This window comes from Anneissia japonica, unplaced genomic scaffold (genome assembly GCF_011630105.1).
Source record: "Anneissia japonica isolate Jap-2015-1 unplaced genomic scaffold, ASM1163010v1 scaffold2713_len195869_cov164, whole genome shotgun sequence".
Taxonomy (NCBI): domain Eukaryota; kingdom Metazoa; phylum Echinodermata; class Crinoidea; order Comatulida; family Comatulidae; genus Anneissia; species Anneissia japonica.
The window spans coordinates 9,813-15,366 of NW_022729735.1; positions in this window are offsets into that span (position 1 = coordinate 9,813).

Here is a 5,554-nt window from a genome sequence, read left to right on the forward strand (position 1 = left end):
AATATGTAAGCCTAGGCCTACAGTGAATAATTAAGAATATCACCGTGGCTAGAGATACGGTACCGTATTTCTACTTCAATTTGCTAAAGGTACGGTAAATGGCATTACGTCTCCATCACCCAATGAAGTGCCAGAATGTGCGTGACGTCATTTTTCAAGACTGGCATTGCAGATCACCCGTGATGAGCGGTGAAACAAAAATGATGTACTGTACAGTACTGGGAAATTAGAACGTCAAAAGGTACAATATTGTTTGACTTAGTACTGTCATCGTTAAATAGGCGTATGGTTCCACTTAGTAAAGAGTTTCATTTAGCTAGGCCTATGTATAACCATTATCAAACAAGGACTGATTCTGTCTGAACTTCATAATCCCTGGGCCCTACTGTACATCCCAAGTTTTAGTTCAAGAAACTCGAAATAATAGGCCACCACGGTTTACAATCCGACCAAAATATTCATACAATTTGAATGCACAAAACTTTTCGTAGGGCTAGACTTCGTCACTGTTATGGTACAGAATCTAGGCCTAGATCGAGAGAATGAGTGTCCCCTTCGTGATTATTACTATTGTGTCAAATTTTTCCAATAATTTTAATGCAGACTTTAAAACAGTACTACGGTATATAAAATGCTAGGAGGCCTTTTATGAATCTTCTTGTTCAGTATATTCAGTTTTTAGTGCTTGTCATGTGAGGTGAGTAGTGTGTGACTAGCGAAAAAATGTACTTGATTAGCAGATGATGAGCTAGGCAAAGAGATAATACTGTCATAGAAAATAGGCGTAAGGGTTCCACTCAATAATAAGAGTCATGTCAGTTATATAGCCTTATGAAGCAAGGCATCATCCTCAGGACTTAGGCCAAAGGCCCATGTTATACACACACAACTGCTAGTCTTTGGTAATCTATTTATATGACAACACTTGCAATAAAAAATTGAATATACTGTATTTAAACAAGAGGATTCATACAGGCCTACTGTAGCATTTTATATACCATAGTACTGCATTAAATGGCTCTGCATCAAATCACGAAGGGGAAACTCATTCTCGATCTATGCCTAGATTCTGTACCATGTGAGAGTGACGAAGTCTACATAAAGTTTTGTGCATTCAAAGTGTGAATATTTTGGTCGATAAGATAATCTAGGCATGTAGCCATAGGACACTAAAACTTGGGATGTGGGGATTGTGAACTTCAGACTTGGTAAGACCGTGTTTATGACTGATATATGCCACCCAGATCGATATGTCACTAGGGCAGGGCCACCGCCCAAAATAAGAATTCTAGGCCTGCATGCAGTGCTTAGAATTAGATTCTGCACCAAGCAGAGAATTAAAAAGCAAGGCCTAGAGGCGGATTCCCTAGAGGCATATGCCAAGAGTTTGGTACAGAAATCAGTCCTTGTTTGATAATGGTTATATATACTGCAGGCCTAGCTTAATGAAACTCTTTACTATAAAGTGGAACCATACGCCTATTTAACGATGAAAGTAAAGTCAAATAATATTGTACTTTTTGATGTTCTAATTTCCCAGTACTGTACTGTACATCGTTCTCCTTCCACTGCGCATTGTGATTGACATGCAATGCCAGTCTTCAAAAAATCACGTCTCGCACATTCTGGCACTTCATTGGGTGATGGTGACGTAATACCATTTACCGTACCTTTAGTAAAACAAAGTAGAAATACGGTACCGTATCTCTACCCATGGCGTAAGAATATTATGTATTTTAAAAGTGTGTTCTTTTGGATTACGACCGGTTGAGCCGCCGACAAGTTGAGCCGCCGGTCATTTCTATGGAACGCCAAGCGCGTCTATCAGTAAATGTAGTGCGTTAATTGCGGCGTATTTCAATTAACTTATTCGTTCTTGGTACTGTTGTTTGGGATGTATTTCAGTTTATTTACTCAATTATTTCAATTTATTTAATACTCGGTATTTGCACTGATTTATTAAATATTTTTGGGACTTATTTCAATTTATTTACTTGTTCTTTCTATCGTTTTAATTTAAATTTTGTGAGTATTTGCTCAGTCAGCTTGCCAGATAGTAAAAAAAAAATGTACTCCATACATTCTTATCATTTATTATATATAAGTTTAACAAATAGTACAAAAATAAAAATTATATTTGCAATTATACAACTTCATTTATTTTTATAAAAATGTAGTACATAAAATTACATTTTTAATACGATTTTGCAATTATACAACTTCATATATTTTTTATAAAAATGTAGTACATAAAAATATCAATATTCTAATTTTCAATTACACAATTATACATCACGAACGGCAATACGAGCAAATCAACGACTGACAAGACTGTGGGCTGAATATGTAGCTGGTATCCGGGGGGTTCATTCACTGGATGACATCGGCAACTTGCCGACTACATTCACTGAGAGACGCACTACATTCACTGAGAGACGCGCTTGGCGTTCCATAGAAATTACCGGCGGCTCAACTTGTGGGCGGCTCAACCGGTCATATCCCGTTCTTTTTCAGGCCTATCGGTTTATCAATCCATGGAAGAAAGACTACGTATCCAACTACTCAATATATTGCTGGAATACAGTATAATAATATATTGCCTAGGCCTATATGTGTTTGACTATTTTCACTATATAGGCTTAATCTTAACACTACTGTACTGTATATAGGCCTACTAGGCTAGGCCTAAGAATGAGATAAAATTACCTGACCTTTTATTTACAAGAGGGGTAAAATTTTGAAGAAGTTAAAGGTCATTAATAATAAAAGACACCTCAGAAGTCAGGAAAGCTCATTTCCGACAATCTAGGAACCAACATTTTTCCGGGGAGGACCCCAACCCCTTTTCAATTTGGGTTTTCCTACACAGTTTAGTCAGAAAAAAGCGTTGCTAATTGCCGTTGGTGTCGCCGCGCATGCTTATATGATGGCTGGCAACTCAGTTTGCCTAGGCCTAGCTCTAAGCTTACCATGTAAAACAGCCTTCTGTTGCCTCCAACGTAAAATTAATAGGGCTATTGGCTTGATATGGCAACAATATCTTCGGAACATTTAATTTGTAGCAAAATCCTTTACTAATAAAAAGCAACAGTAACAAAAGAAAAGCACGGTTCTCAAATACGACCGCCATTTTTCGCGCAACACTTTTAGCACATGGCTTTATAGCGCCCTCTGGTGTTTCGTAAACAATGGAATTGTTCAAGAGTATAAAACTGCAAGAGGTCCGACTGCCGGGGATTCTTTGGAACGCAATCCTATTTTAAAAGTACAGTACTACCCAAAAGGGGCGTGGCCCTTAAAAGAACGTAAAGTGCGTTCATATCGAACGCATGCTGGAATTCGAAACGCAGCACGCGTTCGATACGAACGCCTTTTACGTTCTAAATGAAGGACACGCCCCTTCGTGGGAGTACTTTTATAACGTTCCATCCTGTATACAAAATAAGGGCAGTCGGACCTCTTGCAGTTTTATACTCTTTGAATTGTTTTAGTACTGCACAATTATTATAGGAATACATAATTATACATAAAGTAAAGGGACATATATAATTATAATAATTTATTTATGTTCAATATCGTGGTTGTTTCGTCTTAACTAATAATTACAGACATATCTCATACAGTAACTTTACTTTTTGACAAATTACTAATAACATTTGTGAGCCAAATAAGTTTATAATTATTACAACAAACAGGGTTACCGTGAAAGTAGGCCTAATTCTTTTGTATATTCGGAGTTCTTTTTATGACCATGACAGGATTAAGCAGAGCGTCTCACATGTAAATTGGTTTATGTGTTAAATCTCATGTTTCAAGTATTTCAGTTCAAAGTAAACTTTTAACTTGTTTCAAAATGATGTCTCTCAAGATATTGCCAGATCATCTGGCTCAGTGGTGGATTCAAGACTGGGGTGGGGCAGCCCTAACCCCCCTCTAAATTGTTCAAAATATTTTTAAAATAAAGACATAAAGTAAAAAAAAAGAAAATAAAGAAAATTATACTCAAATTTTATGCTGAGAGTGCAATTTCCGACCATAGAGATGCCATAATCACAAATTTTCTTACCTTAGACCCAACCATGGTGGGCCAGAGGTGGTATACATCATCCAACTGTCAAAGTACTTCCAATTCCCCCCACCCCCCACTTTTTTTTTTGGATTCGCCACTGAGCTAGTCGAGATGCTCTGACCTGTTTTTCAAATTTAATTAACTCATACGTTCCTATAGCAATTTATTTATAAAATTAAGCTCTTATGTGCTCCTAAATCTTTTTTTTTTTTTTTTTTTTTCAGTAATCTGATATAAGAGATACTCAAACATTTTGTAATAGTGAATGCAACAAAGGTGTTGATTCTCAAAGCAGGTCTTTGTTAGTTGTATTATGTGCTATCCTTCTGAGGTGGTTTTATTGAATAATTGAAACTTATTAGAATTTTTGAAAATAGACGAGTGACAATCCTGAGCGTCACAGCCTACAAACAATGAAATTTATGATATCTGTAGAAAAAAAATACATTTATGATTTCTGATTCTCAGAGGTGCTCTCTTGGCGACAGGTTGGATGTAAACTATTTGTGTGAAGACCAAATTATTCATATAGCCAGGTTTTAAAATCGCTACACTGTCGCACACTAATGTTTTCAGTGCAATCGTCTGCGTCCCCGAAGCACTCGGGAAGGCTCCCATTCGACCGAACCAATCAGAATCACCGAAAGCTGTGATAGCGCGGGTCAATTGTATGGAAACCAAGCTTAAAGTCCCCATTCCCGGCAAAATTTCACTAAAAACTGATTTTTTATTTTATAAAATATGCATTTGCATTACTCCAATTATTATAAATCATGAGAAAATATTAATTTTAGGTTTACGCAAAAGAATATAAAAAATGAGAAATACAAACTATTTCTCATAAATATTACCATTTTCTCGACGAATTCATTGTTACTAGGCAAGTTCAGAGGTTGTAGATTGCATCCACTGGAATACTCTCGCTTTTATGTATACTTTATACAGTCGAGATTAGTTTTTGTACTTCGCATCTCGCACAATGCGGTCGCTCGATTAAGGCTGAGATATGTTTGTTTAAGTGTCAAAATCTCAATCAGAATCAGTTTTTTAACAAATTTGAAATAATTCCTGTGAAATATTATATTTCACAAGTGTCATTATTAGCAACGGAAAATAACATGTCGGCCGTTTTTATGTGTGATAACAGAACCTAAATCGAGGTAAGTCTAGGCCTAGCCTAGAAGCGTTGAATAGGCTAATGTTTTCGGCGCCTACGATATTTCTTCTCACGACCTATCGCAAAATCAAACATGAAAATTCATCCGCATTTATTTTTTGTGTGGAACACAAAAAAAAAATCAAATTTCAGTCTTATTTCACATTTTTTTCATTCTTAGGAATGTCTAAATTCCGTTAAAGCCCCATTCCCGGCAAAATTTCATTTGTTAAGAAAAATCTAATTTTTGTATAATGTTATAAAGATTTATAAATATAATACGGAATTGCTAGTTTAACTGAATTTAGACATTCCTAAGAATGAAAAAA